Genomic DNA, 15,568 nt, shown 5'->3' with positions numbered 1-15,568 from the left:
CCACCCCTAGTGCCTGAATACCCCAGTACCTGCCCTTCCACACTATCTGGCACCACCTGGTTCCTGCCTCCCACCACTTCCCTCCCTTCTCACCTGCTCCCCTGCCCGCCCCACAGCACTGCCCCCTCAACACTGCATTATTTCTGCCCCACTCCCACTGCTGCTTATCTTCTGTCACTGCTCCGCCTCCGCCTCCAGGCCCATTCCAGCCTTGAGCATGGAGTACATGGTACTTTGGCCCATACTCAGCCAGGCAGCAGTGGCAGCAGCTTAGGTCTCAGCCCTAGGTCAGAGCTGAAGCCAGAGCCTCCATTGCCTCAGCCACTCCTGCTTGACCAGGCAGGACTGAAGTGACCATGTGTGGCCAGGATCAGGTCCAGAGTCAGAGCTCCTGCAACCACCTATCCCCTCCTCCCCTTGCTTATACTCAAACTCAAGACAAGGGGCTTTCCCCCCCTATATTGAATGGGGAGAGGGAGCTTGTCTTTCATTCAAGTAAATAAGGTATTTGTCTTTGATGGACTTCATTTCTTTGTTTAGTACCTAGTTCTCCAATCTTTCAAAAGCCTTTTGAATTTTAATCCTGTTCTCCAAAGTGTTCCCTGAATCAACCCTTCCCACTTCTGTGTCTTCTGCAAATATGATCAGGAAGCTCTGCATTCCCACTTCCAAATCATTAATACAAATGTTAAACAAAATCAAAGCCAGCACAGACCAGAGTAGAATCTGCCTTCAAGCCTCCTGCATTCTTACAGCAATCTATTTATAGTGACTTTCTGTTTGTAGTAATTCATCCAATTATGTATTCAACTAATAGAAATACTATCTGTGTACTTATAAGAATGTCATATAAGACTGATCAAGACCTTACTAAAGTCTAAGTATATTATGTTCACAGCATTCCTTAATCCCTTTTACTGATCATGAAAGAAAATCAGATTGGCCAAATCCATGCTAGTCACTAAGTGATCATCATTTCCTCCTTCAGATGTTTTCAAATTGCTTTTGTTCTAGTAACTTTACAGATGAGGAGGTCAGGTTGATTAATCTGTAATTACTCAGGCCCTTCCTTTTAACACGTTTAAAAATGAGCACTATGTTAGCTCATCTCCTGTCCCTGACAGGGCTGTGCAAAGCTTCCGGTGCTGATTCGATTCGGAGGAGATTTGTCCCAATTTAGTGGCCAAATCTCCAAATCGGAATCAAATCAGGGGACCAATTAAAATGTCCAAATCAACCCAAAACTCTCCAAATTGATTTGGAAAAGGTTCAGAGAGCTTCAGCAATTTCAGCAGTCCTCGCTCACTCTCACAGGGAGCTGGACCCAGACTCCATGCTGGTAAGTAGAGGGTGGGGGAGGGGAAGCTGGAAGGGAGGGACACCATAGATGGATCCCTGCCAGGCCCTATCCCCTGCCTGCTCCCCCACCCCCCATCTGAGAGCCCCCCAATCCCCACCCGCTCTCCCAGTTCCCCCCCAAGGCTGCCCCACTCACCCCAGCTCCTGGCCCTTTAAAAAAAGACAAACCCCGAACTCACTGGCTGCTATAGTGGCCTTGGGGCTTCTGGGAACTTGTGGCAGAGCCCCCCACACAGCATGGGGAAGTGGGGGGCAGCAGGGGTTGCCCCCCCGGCTGAGCAGGAGCCAGTGAATCCAGGGAGGGTTTTTGTTTTTTTTTCTAAAGGAGCGGGAGCTGGGGTGGGTGGTGTAGCCATGGGGGGGGGCTGGAAGAGTGGACAGGGGTCAGGGGGCTCATGGCAGAGCCCCCAACGTGGCACAGGACAGTGGGGAGTAGCAGGGATCACACCCCTCACACACACCTGGCAGCAGCTAGTGAGTGTGGGCGTTTTTTTTTCCAAAGAGCTGAGGCGAGACAGGGCAGCCACTGAGAGCGGGCAAGGGATGGGGCCTTTGTGAATCAGATATGGCTAAATCGATTTGGGGCAGTGATTCAAATCACCAAATCAAATCAATGTCCCCCATATCTGAAGTGAATACTAGCCACTTCACACAGACCTAATCCCCCATGATTTTGTAAACTTTGTTGTCAATGGCTGTGAGATTTCTTCAGCCAGTTCCATCAGCACCCTGGAATGAATTTCATTAGGAACTGCTAACTTAAATTCATTCAAATTTGTCAAAAAACTGTCTGACATGATCTCTGGCTGCCCATATAAACAGATCAGTTTCCAGCTGGCGGGTAAGGCAGTAACGTGGTCTAGCTGCAAGGCTCCATAATATCCTGGAGGTAAAGGAGGACCTGTAGGACATGACTAGGAGGCTCCCGATCCTGCGCATGACCTAAAACTGCACCCTGCCAAGAGCGGGTGGCCTGATGGGGCTCTCAGTGGCACGGGAACCCTCAGGAAATACAGGCCAGTTATCACCATGGTGAAAGGCTGGTAGGGGGTGCCTTAACCCTAGCCCTCACCTTTGGGTGGGTTAAGTAACACTGGAGGTAGTTGGGGGCCAGGCATGGTTGAGGCCACCTGAGCCCTGTGGGGTGAGAGACCCCGAAGAGGGAGAGTGGGGAGACCTGTGTGGGGTGCAAGACCCCGAGAGATCCTAAGGAGAAAAAGTGGAGCCATGCATGGCTACAGCCTCCTGAGCCCACCAGGGAGAAAAGCCCCATGGTCCTGAGTGAAGGGGGCGGTGTGGAACCCCGAATGAGGGGATAAGAATGCCCTAGTAAGGGGTGGCCCCAGAAAGGGATGGAGATGAAGAGCCCCAGTGGGGGGGGGGAGGAAAACCAGAGGGCTGAGTGCCCAGTATGTTTATGTATATAGAGTTGCTCCCGGAAGGGGCTAGAGCAAGCTTAGACCTGGTCATGTCAGGCTGGCCACTACCCCAGTGAGGGTCATGGGAGAGGCCCAAAAGACGGTATGTCTGCCACCCAAGGGATGGACTAGCTAAGCCTATGGCCTAAGGGGCTTGCTCCAAGAGGGAGCAAGGCAGGGTGAGTCGCTGATGTATGAAAGAGACCCTGTGAGAAAGGGTGCAGTGGGAGAGGCCCTAGTGAGAGGGGGGCAGTATGAATGTGTGTGTGACTGAGGCCTGACGATGCAGCCTAAGCTTGGTCCGGCTATAGGCCAGGAGTACTACAACATCTGGATGCCATCTGCGAGGCATGGGCTGCGGTGTAGGGCAGGTTTGGAGCTGCAGATAGCACCCCCTCCTGCTTTAATTTACAACTATTAATTAATTAAGAACAAGGCATGGCAGGTGAGTCAGGTGGGAGGCGAGCCAGGTAGGGAGCCTAGCACTGTGGCCAGGCGGGGAACCCCACTTTGCCACACCCTATCACATATTTACTTCTATCATATAACAATCCCTACATAGATGTGTGCCACTAGACCTCCAAACTCCTTTATTCTCCTGCCTAGTGCCCCATCTGTTCTGATCTGTTCCAGGTCATTCTGGGCAGTATTATGACTGCATGCTCACTTGGACATGTGGGAAATGGTACCGAGTCCAAAGGATGAATGACTTCTGGTAATCCCACTCTGATGTCCTGAATCAGGTTACAGGCATGCATAACACCCCACATGATTCTAAGTCTGGACAGATGGATGACTGTCCCCTTCCAGAAGAAGCCTCTGACCACTACATTCCTGCTTCTCTTTGAGTTGGTGCTCATGGAACCATCAGTTGCCATGACCCTGCAACTTCTGATCTTCATTTCCAATTAAGTTAAACCCAGGGGTGTCAATAGGCAGCTCTGTACCCAGGGGAGCCAAAATTCAATGGTGGCTATTTTTGCACCATCCAATAAAGCTGGCATCCAGGGCTACTGTCCGAGTTGCTCAACCTCAAAGGTATGCTACTGGATAAAGTAGCTAACCAGTCCCAAGGCTGGAACTCTGAAAGGGAACAACACTAAGATATTGGAGAATCAGAGGAAGCCAAAATTAGTACAGGAACCTGCCAGTTGAACTGCAGGGTCTCAATTCTGAGAACAGAGAGTAAGAGGTCCTGCGCACTGAAATATTGTCCAGAGATACAAAATCAGAGGCCAGTGCCTGGACTCTGCTCAGTCTTAGTAAACTTAAAAACGCATAGGCTTAGTGGGCAAGGCCCAAAGCAGTGTCCAAAGTAGGTGAGTATACCAGGACAGGAAACTTTCTCACGCATAAGCATTGACTCCAACATTCACTGTAGTCTGGGTAGCAAAGTGCTCATTCACATGAATGTACTGCTAGATCTCATATGTAGGTGTTGGTAGATCAATATTCACTGAAACTTGCATCTAGTGGGGAAAATTCAGGCCACAATGGGAATTTTAGTGTAGACTCTGTATCAAGATTTCAGCCCCAGGTATTCATCTGAGTAGGAAACCTGTAGGCATAAACACCTTTATTATGTTAAAATATCCCATTTTCTTTCAAATAACCCGTGTAATAGGATTCAGATGAAAGTGAAAAAGAGAAAATATCATTCACATGGTAAATTTCCTGTAGACAGAATGAAGAACTTCCTGTAAAGAGAGAATAAGATTGTCTTTCAGTTTCCCCTGAAATAACAGCAACTCTTTAGGTATTCCCATAAAATAGTTAAACTTTTATGTAAAAAGAATTAATATTTCTTATTTTAAAATATACATGCACATAATATACTTTAAAGCAAAAAATATATATAATGCATTGTTATGCTTCACTGTGATAATTCTTACATTATTATTTCAAATTAAACTGTAATTCTGCAAGATGTAGTACTTGTTTATTTCTATTTGTTCCCATTTGCATGTCTCAAAATGCTTCAGGCACAACACAGAAGTTAAAAAAAATTCAAATGTTAATCTATCACATGTCAAAAGATATTGAAAGGCAAGTGACAAATTAGATATATTGTATATACTGTAAAATTAAATTTGGTTTTCATCTACAGGGTAATTTTCATGTCTTGCAAATCAGGCAGATTGACTGACAGGATATCTTGTGTTTGGAAGTAATCAACTGTGCAACGTGCAATTTTAAGAATTTAATCTGTTTTGCCTCTGGTAATTTCTTTGCTTTGTGAGTACTACAGACCTAGTCAAACCTTTCTTGCCAATTTTCTCAGATATCACTTTTCATATATAACTATATTTATCACAATGCGACAGAGCAAGCAAAACAATGGGGCACACCCTTAAAGCTTTTTATAATGTACTTTCCTACGCTAATGACTCTTTGTCCTAATCATTTTTATAAACTGGTTGGGGCTCCTCCCCCAAGACATTTGTCTTAAGTTATTCACCAAATTACTCACTGTTGCAGATAACATAGCAAAGAAGAAGTGGGCCATTTGTCCTTCCACCTAAGAGAGACCAATGCTCCCTTCAGCTTTCTCCAATTTTCTTCCTTTTCTCAGGGATATAAATTCTTTATCTATCCATCCATTGTTCCAACAGGTCTTTCTAGACCACTAATTTACAGGCCTTTTTGCCCTAAGGCAATGATTCTCAATCAGGGTGCCAGGGCACCCTGGGGTGCTGCCAGGTCCTTTTAAGGGTGGCCATGGCTATGAGGAGATAAGTGATATGTGAGGAGATAAGCAGATAAGCACAATATCAGGCCTTCCTTTCATTGGTCAATCATTTATCACCACTGCAAGGAGGTAAGCACTGCAATGCATGAATTAGTTTTTGAAATCTGTTGCCACTCAGTTCACAGAAGTTCACCTTAAGTCCAAAAAGGCTGAGAACCACTGCCCTAATGAATAAAAAACCAAGGCTAATGCAAGTTTATACTTCATCTCAGGGTATGGGTAAATGTCAGTTTGTAGCAGTTCAGAAGGCCAGAAGGAACTGCTGTCCAGACTTGTAGTGAAAAAGTGAGATAAATTACCCCAACTTTGACCCTTGATGAAGCAGAGTTAAAGCTGGAGAGGTTTGGCTGCACTTTTATTATGACAGGGGCATGCAGATACAATAATTACAGCACAGCAGCTGTTGTAAGCTCCCGAGCAGCAGCTCTCCCTCCTTTTTTGAAGCCAACACATACCCTGAGATGAAGATCCAATTTACATTAGCCTTGGCCCTAACATGCTAGATTCACAGATTCTAGGGTCAGAAAGGACCTCAGTGGGCCATCTAGTCCAACCCCCTGTCCCTAGCAGGCAAGAAAAGGGTCACCAAACCTGGGATCATGTGATCCCAGCCAGGTGCCTGTCCAGTCTCCTTTTGAAGATCCCCAAGGATTGGGCAAGAACCACCTCCCTTGGAAGTCCATTCCAGATCCTGACCGTGAAGAACTTTTTTCTAATGTCCAGTCTAAACCTACTCTCCGATAGCTTATGACCATTGTTCCTTGTTATTCCAGGGGGTGCCTGGGTAAACAGATCATTGCCTACTTTGTGTTGCTCCTTCCTTATGAATTTGTACACTGCTACAAGGTCCCCTCTCAACTTTCTCTTGGAGAGGCTGAAGAGGTTAAGGTCCCTTAGCCTTTCCTCATAAGGCCTTCCCTGCAGGCCTCCAATCAGAAGAGGGGCTTTTCTTTGGATCCTCTCCAGGTTATCTGCATCCTGCTTGAACTGCAGCATCCAAAACTGGACACAGTACTCCAGCTGCAGCCTGACCAGTGCCGCGTAGAGAGGGAGAATCACCTCCCTGGACCTGTTTGTAAGCACCTACGGATGCACGACAAGGTGCGACTGGCTCTACTAACTACTTCATCACACTGATGACTCATTTTTATCCTGGAGTCAACAGTGACTCCAAGATCTCTTTCTGCCTCAGTGGTGCTGAGAAGGTTGCCCCCCAGTCTATAGGTATGATGGCAGTTTTTCCTCCCCAGATGCAACACCTTGCACTTGTCCTTATTGAACTGCATCCTGTTGTTCTCTGACCACTTCATCAACCTGTCTAGATCAGCCTGGATCTGGTTCATCCTCTGCAGGGTGTTAGCTTCATCCCATATTTTAGTATCATCCATGAAATTGGACAGGGTGCTTCCCATCCCCTCATCCAGATCACTGATGAAGATGTTGAACAGCACTGGCCACAGAACTGAGCCCTGAGGGACTCCACTGCACACACCTTTCCATGCTGACACTGACCCATCCACCACCACCCTCTGAGCGTGACCCCTGAGCCAGTTTGCTATCCATTCTACCGTATAATCATCCATGGCAAATCTCCTCAGTTTATTAATAAGGTTGGTATGGGTTACCATGTCAAAAGCCTTCTTGAAGTCCAGATAGATAACATCCACTTCAACTCCTGCATCTAAACATTTGGTGGCTTTGTTGTAAAAATAGCAAATATGGGTTTCCCTATTCCCCATTTCCTTGGCCTCAGAGACTACATTACCATTCCCAGGAGTCTGTTTTACTGAAAGTTGGAATAGGGTAACATTAGTCCCAGGCCACGAACACATTTCGTTATTTCTAGTGGTAGAAATGTTCCACTGCTAGAAATGTTTCAGGAAGAGGGAGCAGTACAGGCATTTAGCCTGCAACTGCCCCCTCTCCCTTGCTCCTCGTGCCTTCCCAAAACTTGGGGATCCCGGTCTGCAGAAAGTGTGAAGAACAGCGGCTATTCCAGGCTTCCTGTTACCAGGCAAAGACCCTCACCCACTCCTCAGACTGGAAATCCCAGTCTGAGGAGCAGGCAAGGAGTAAGGAGTGACTGCTCTCCCACTCAGCTCCTGGTGGCTGGAAGCCAAGCAGAGGGGGTAGTCTGGCAAATCTCCTGCCCATTCATCATACTAGGGACCCTAGAGACAAGTAGCAAGCATGATTCCAAGAAATGTTCTGTTTGATTTTCCTGTTCCTTTAGGAAGGGGACTGCCCAATACTTGTCTGTCTTCCTTCTGGGCTTCCCATCTGATCCCTTCATCAAGATAATGCTAAGGATAATCAACTTGCCAAAAACAAAGGCTCTTTCAGGTTCACTTGGGAATCACCCGGTCACCATGACAACCATGAGCTTATCCCTGGCTCTCCACATTTACCTAACATGCCTCTGGAACTCATTTATGAATGGAATTAGTCATGAGAATTTGAAAACAACAGTTTTACCAGGATCAAGCAGTATTAAAATTGAGGTTCAAGTCTAGAATCACCTTTCTTTCCATGAATATGGAAGACTTTTATCAGTCATCTAATCATGGAAATTGCTGGACTCAAGCACATTTCTCCATGGTAGAAGACTATGAAGAAAACACCCTATTCTTTTGTATGCCTGGTCATTAGTCACTGTGATGTCTGTCTCCTAAGCAACCTAGCAAACTTTCTTTATTAGTCACAATGCACACATGCAAACTCACCTGCAACAAATCCACCTTATGGATCTAAGCCCTATTTGTTGGAATACAGATGGTGCTGGTAAAAGGACAGAAAGCTTTATTGATTACTTCATTTGCAAAATTATTTCCAACAGAACTGTTTCAAGTAGGTGAAACCCTTGATAGACCTTGACTGTAGAAAAAATGGAAGAAGAATAAATTGAATGTCTTCTCAGGAATGTTTCAGCCAGTCATCTCACTGACCATAGAAACATTCTTTAAAGGCCTTTGGCTTAGAGCTGCAAATTGCTCATGCCCCTCAAGGTTTGTAAATGCAAGGAAGTAATTAATCTCAAAAGTAGCTGTGAAGTACACCTCTGTTTGAGACGAGGATGTCCTAAAGTCCCTTAAATGAGAGTTCATTAGACCTAAGGCAGTTACCTGCAGAACTCTGCCTCAATGTTGTTTGTATCAGAGCAGTTCCATTCATGGGGCCATAGCCCTACACAAGTATCCATGACTTGACATTTTTACCATGAACTCCCTGATTATAAAGTTCTGGTTATATTGGGATCCCATATAGGGTGCATCTACATGAGACACTACATTACTACAGCCACAAGCAATGGCAATATAGCTCATTGCTACAGAGACAGCGTTGGCAGGCACAAACCATGATGCTGACACTACTGCACAGAAGCAATGAACTACTGTGCAATAAGGTTGGAAACAACCCATCTGCAACCAGGACTGCGCAGTAACTGTGCAGTCAGGGGTGCATGTAGATGCACCCATAGAAACTGGTAATGGAACCTGACAACCCTGTGAAATATCAAGAAAGATTCACTCTTACCTGATGCATTGAACTTGTGAATACAGCACTGAATATCTTTAGCAAGTATTCACACAAAAATATTGCTTGAGCATGAAGGCAAATATGACTGATAGAGGTGAAAAAGCTGAAAAGAGACACTTTGGCATTGATTATAATATGAATGTGACAAAAGAAAGAAGGCATAAATTACTAGGATACGAAGTCAAGAGGAACCAATTGGAAAATGGAAGTATTGTAGGCTGGGGTAGTGATAAATTACTCTAAGCCACACTTCCTGTTACTTGCATACTTTTTATATTAAGGTAGTGAGAGAAATGAGAGAGCACTGTATAGATTTCACATTACAGTGAGGCTATATTCTGCCGCTTCACATATTAAGTGCCATCTTATTTTGCAAATAAGCCCACTGATTTCAATAGGGCTATTTCTGTAGTAGAGGGTAGAGCTATGCTCAACAAAGAACATGTAATAGACTATGATCCAATGTTAGCAGCAAACGAAGATAATTTCTTAAGCCTTTGCCTTATTATTACATACCTTCACTAAAGTTTTTCAGATGAGTTACTGAAAGATACATGCACAGTTAAACTGAGCATTGCCAAAAATACTATAAAATTCCATTATACTGTAGTGTGAATTTGCAAAAAGCAATTTCTGAGGCTTACAAATCAGTCAGCTGAAAACCAATTTTCAGTGAAACACAAAGGACTTACTATTCAAAGCGGCTAATTCTTGACCAAATTTCAAGTTTCTGCCCCCAGGTCATTGTTGCTGTTACAACTGATCAAAAAAAAAATCATAACATTTCATTGTAATCAGGTCAGCAACCTTTTTCTGCCTTCCATTACCAGAAAAAGCATGACGTACATTTTGAGGCAGCAACTAGGAAAACCCAATAAAGCTAATAAGGCAGGAAAATTTCAAGTAAAAAAAAAAGGTGGGAGGAAAGGTGTAGAAAATGGGTAACTTCACCTAGGATAATTGCATCATGACATGCAGAACCAATGTCATACATGCAGAATCGATTACCTTACCTAAGTTATAAAAATACTATTTGTAACAGCACAGCTATGTAGTACACCAAGGACGTCCAGTTGCACAAGGTGTCAGTCCTATGTCACACAGCCCAGTAGTATAGGCAACAATGTAAAATGATGGCTGCTAGGGTGAAAGTGAGATGTGCAAATTGGTTTCAAAATATCACCTGTCATGCTGACATATTAGCACTTCTGAGCCCATATACACAGAGGGAAATGTCGTAATTCAGGGCCAAATAAGGTATATACCATATTTACCCTAATCCAAGTATTTAAGATTACCCCCTAACAATTAGATTCTATACATGGAAAGTTATAACAAATGTATAATTTTACACTCATAGAAACTAATTAATGGAGCATCATCTTAAATTCATCCCCCCCCACATCCCCACACACACACACCTCCACAGTGAGGAAAACAGTTGCAGAGTGGTAAGGGAGGCAGGCAGTGGAGAGACAAGCAGTGGGAAGCAGGTAGCTTAACTTCCACATCTTGCCTTACCTCACCACTTGCCAAGCTCCAGTACCTGAAACCTTCTGTGCCTGCTCCCCTACTACCTATCCCCTCTAATGGGATCCCCCATTCCACTTGTTCCCCTACCTGCTCTCCTGCTACCTGCCCCAACCACTACTGTCTAGCCCTACTTGCCACTTGCCCCCTTCCCACTGCTATTTACTCTTTGTTATAACTCCAGCCCAAGCCCTGGATAGGCAACAGGAGCCATGTCAGCTCTGACACTGGCCCTGGCCAGGCAGCCATGGAGCAGCAACTCTAACCTCAGCCCTGGGTCAAAGCCAGAGACACAGCCACAGTCACAGCAGCTGCCTGCCTCAGGCCAGTGCTCAAATCCAAGGCAAAGCTTTCCCTCCCCCACACCCTATGTTGAATGGGGAAAAAACTCATCTTGGATTTGAGTAAATATAGTACAATTCCAAAGAACTATTTTGAATGGCACATAAATCCGAGCAGGATAGTGTCTTAGAAATAACTACCATAGATTAGCTAGCAGAGGAATACAGAATGCACTGTCCAACATGAGTATTCCACACACTGCTCTTCAGAAGATAATGGAGATAACATGGTTATGCTTACCTTACCAATGTAAGTGTTTCTCCCTTAGTGAAAGGCAGAATTTTCTATTGATAATGTTGGATTCTTCTAATCTACTTTTTCTCAAGGAACTATATCCAATAAATATTATTCATATACCCAGGTTACTAAAAGCAACAACAAAAGAATAGTTGTTGGATTGCCCCCAAATACAATTCTTGCCTATTTTGTGGGGCCAAATTCAACTATTTGCTATTCAAATTTTTATATTAACACTGGAAAAAGGTTTGCACCTCACAGACTTAAGGGAATCTCCTTGAGCAAAGACAGCTTGGATAGCCCTTCTCTTTCAACAAATACCTCAGCCACTGAAGCAAAAATTTCCTTATGAAAAAAATCATTGGTGAGCACAACTCTGTTTGAGATACCACGATTCTCTTTTTCATCAGACCTACTCAGCATAAAACAGATTTGAAGAGAAAGTCGTTCTTAACATTGAAAACTGAAGAAAGAAAATTGCAACTGTGATATTCAAATGCTAATATACTGTTCCTTCAGGGTATGAATAAAAGGATTTGGTGCCAGACATTTGGCCCAAGCAACTGACTAGCCAGGGTAGATTTGCTTTATAGCAAATCAATTGAAATCATGATTTAATAATCACAATTTAAATAGTTGGTGAATAAGCCTTGATTTAATCACTGTTTTCTACAAAAAGTGCATTCTTGTTGTTTGATATTACCTTAATACATATTACTCACAACTCAGAGATAGATGTAGGTTTCATTTTTAGAAGGTGCACACCATACATTTTAAAGCAGTGATTTGTTTTGATATTTTTCAGATTAATTTTGCAGCTATATCAGAAAACTGAATTATGATTGGTTATTTTATTTACCAAAGCTAATTGAAGCAGGTACTTGTGAAGTCATTGGGATGTGAAACATCTCCAATTCATTAGATTAATCATGGATATTTGGGGAATATTTTTGCCACACTGTATTTGGAGGACATCAAATGAGCGCTGCAAACATATGTTATTAGCATGGGGCCTTTCATCACTTTCTTCTAGATTTCTTCTCTTTTTTACGGCCTGGCAAGCCTGCTGCCAGGATAGGTTTTCCTTTGTACCACATCATTCCCTCACTAGATCTCAAATCATTGGAGAGGCTATACTCAAAAACCTATCCCTTTGAATATTCTGTTCAGAGTGCTTCTCTCTCATTTCTACTGCCCCTCATTCCTTGCATTTATCTCCAGCCTCCTCCTCCTTACCCAGATTTACTCTACCCCCAACAATCCTCGATTCATTTAACTTCTTGAAACTTTGCATTTTTAGAGAGAGGCTAGGGCTTGACTCTGTGTACACATAACCTGCAGAGACACAGTTGAGCTGATGGGTAGGTAACCTGGGCTGTTACCGCTCATCTCCATGTTCTGCTGCTAACAACAATGTTAACGTTACCTCTGGAGACACAAATACACAGTATGAGAACTGAAACTAAGCATCACAGGGGGCGTCTACCTGTCACGCTATGACAACATTGTTACTGCGGCATACTTTAGTACTTCCTTTCAGAACTGCCCATACTGCACCATGCACACAGCGCATGGTTCGTTTTTGCTCCTACTTTGCCATATTGGCACACTAAAACAGAACCACACCAGTACAGTGAAGTAGCTGCCTATCATGTGTAAACTCATGTGATTGCTACATTGCCATAACGTGTCATATTACAACATAGAACATCGTTATGGCGACACAGGGTGATGTGTAGACACGCCCACAGAGATGTTTAATGGATTCTTCTAGACTGACCATTGAGTCCCGTTGGGTAGAGTGGTTTTCTTTAATCTTTACTAATCTGTAAAGGAGCCTCTATAAGATTGGGCCCCTAATACAGTCCATGGCCTGTTGTGACCTATTTATAAAAGTTTTCTCAAACTCCAAGAGCACCTACCCAGGGTAACAGAAAAGCATAAACAGCTGAGGCAGTTTGTACTCTTCTGCTACAGACATCCACTTATTTTCCATTCATGTTGCCAGGACAAAAAGTAGTGTTGTCTATTTGCTCTGCATTTGTGCTGCCATCAATGTTTTTATGGTAGCACAGATGAGACAACAAGTGATGTCTGTTTTCACCCAAAATCTTTCTAGGACTTCAACAAGACTACTCTGATCTCCGCAGAGAAATATAAATCCCCTCTCCTAGAAGGCCAGCAGCTATGCTGTCAAGTTAAAAGATGTGATACTATCCTGTCACTTCGTTCACAGAAACAACTTTGGCTCAGCATGAAGTGAACTGGCACTCTCTGGAAAGAACTACTAGAGTCTCACATCTAAATCTTCCATTAACTTGCTGCAACTACGTATAAATTGTCTATCTGAGAGATAATCTGAAAGTCCTTAGCTCTAGCTTTAAGTTAATGTGGAATTTTGACTTCTGAAACTTCCAAGGTTCATAAACAGAAATCTCAAAATATACTTCCTGACCTATATTAGAGATTTTCATGCCTAACATTACCTGAGAAGAAAGCATGAGGTAAAGATTTCTGTGAGACATAAGTATATTTTCAAGATATTCTTGGTCAGTCCTAGACTTGCAGAGTCTAAGACTTGCCAAAATGGAAACTATTACATTCAGACTGAAGATGCTTGGTTTCTATGTGAGAGAAGGACTTCTTAGGTTGATATCTTTTATTGGACCAACTATGTAGTTGGGATAAAGTTAGACAGCTTTTCAAATACAAGGTGTTCTTTCACCGTAAGTATGGAGAAATACTATTCTTTGTTTTTCTGAAATGTATAAATAATCCTCTTAAGAGTTGAAGAACTTAAAACATTCCTGAGATTTGAAAGTGGAGATTTTATACTCAAGCTAAGCCATAATGAATTTGCTTTTCAATTATGCACTTGTTCAATATCCAGTTCCAGAACAGGCCATGGATGACTGCTTTAAGAATGATACAGTAAGAGGCTTAACATTGTTTTTTCTGGCAACGATGTTGCACCATTTCTATGGTTCTTCCTTTCCCTCTGAACCTACCATACTTCTTGCAGTATTTTCTCATGGCAGGGTTCCATTAATGGATCCAGGAATGATGTAAGTGCCATGCTTTGCCTCCCTTTGGCCATACTGTGCATGTGCAGCGATCTCTTAGCTCAGTGCCTTGTCAATGTGGGTGCCTGTAGAGCTCTGTGTGAGCAGTAGTGAGCTCTGAGCCCTCCAGCCGATCTGGGCAGGATCTAGCCAGAGCCACCACTTCTGCATGGCTCCAGGGGCCAGGGCATGTGCACTGATGCTGTTCACCCTTCCCTTCCCTCCTCCTTCCCACTGGGTGCATCTGCATGAGACATTTTACTGCAGTTGACTAATTAGCTCCTTGGTAAAGCACCACCATCTATACATGTGCCCCTATTAGGCCAGATTAAGCTAATTAACTCTGCCACAGAATAGTACTTCCTGACATAAGTACTATCCTACAGCCTATTTATTTACTCAACTCTAATGCACATGTAGACAGTGACTGGGGCTGGCTGGGGCATGAAGGTGCTACCTGCCAGCTACCCCATACTGTAGAACTCTCATGCCCCAGCCAAACCCTCCACAGCATGTTAAGGCAGGGGGGAGCAGCTCTGGGCTGCCCTCCTGAGGCACCCTGCCAGACAGAACTGTGCTGGAGTTTGTGTCACATTAATATCATGTGTAGATGCAGGCACTGAAATCAGAGGTAGGAGAAAAGATGGAAAAAGCAGTGGCAGAGGTCATACTCTGGGCTCCAGAGCTATGCAACAATGGTGGCTCCAGCCAGACCCCATGCCAAGAGCTCACAGGTACAGCACAGCCAAAGGATGGAGGGCAGTGGGGGGAGGGATCTCATTCTGTTCCTGCAGGGCTGTTTGGAAAAGAGTTTTGGAGACCTGTTTGAAATGAGCGGAATATGCCTATTGAGCTCAGTGATCTCAAGAAATGACTTGCCAGCTGAAAAATTAAGACATGTGTCCAAAATGGTGCATTAGAAGAGGAAGAACAAGGATTCCAAGATTAGCTTGGAGCCTGTGTGATCATTTCTAAACTGGTTCCTAGAAAAGTTCTAAGAATAACTCAGATCACAGAGATTAATACCGTTTTTTGTCTATTAAGATAGGGACTTATGGAGAGTCACCCCAAAACTCCCCAGAGTACCTTCTGTAACCAGGGAAAATGAACAGATGCTCCAGGGACTTGAGGATCTAATAAATAAATAATAAAGGACTTAATAAATAAATCAGAACTTGTGGCAGAGGCGATATCTTCTTTAGACCAACTAGATATTTGCATAAAAAAATCTTTACATGCAAGATTTTGCATGGACACACCCCTCTTCAGGCATAGGAGAATGTAAAGTTTGTAAAATTCCTCCTATGCCTGAAGAAGCATGTGTGCACTGAAAG

At 43.8% G+C, this 15,568-nt stretch overlaps 1 protein-coding gene across 2 annotated transcripts in view; it reads right to left on the bottom strand.

The window, feature by feature from the left end:
* Positions 1 to 15,568, bottom strand: part of STPG2 (sperm tail PG-rich repeat containing 2) — a 572,264-nt gene that overhangs the window by 306,518 nt on the left and 250,178 nt on the right. The gene's annotated exons all lie outside the window — the stretch shown is intronic.

This window comes from Crocodylus porosus, unplaced genomic scaffold (genome assembly GCF_001723895.1).
Source record: "Crocodylus porosus isolate Cpor-Errol unplaced genomic scaffold, CroPor_comp1, whole genome shotgun sequence".
In the NCBI taxonomy this organism is placed as follows: domain Eukaryota; kingdom Metazoa; phylum Chordata; order Crocodylia; family Crocodylidae; genus Crocodylus; species Crocodylus porosus.
Note: the sequence above shows the minus strand (reverse complement) of the source record. Positions and strands in the feature narration are given on the sequence as shown.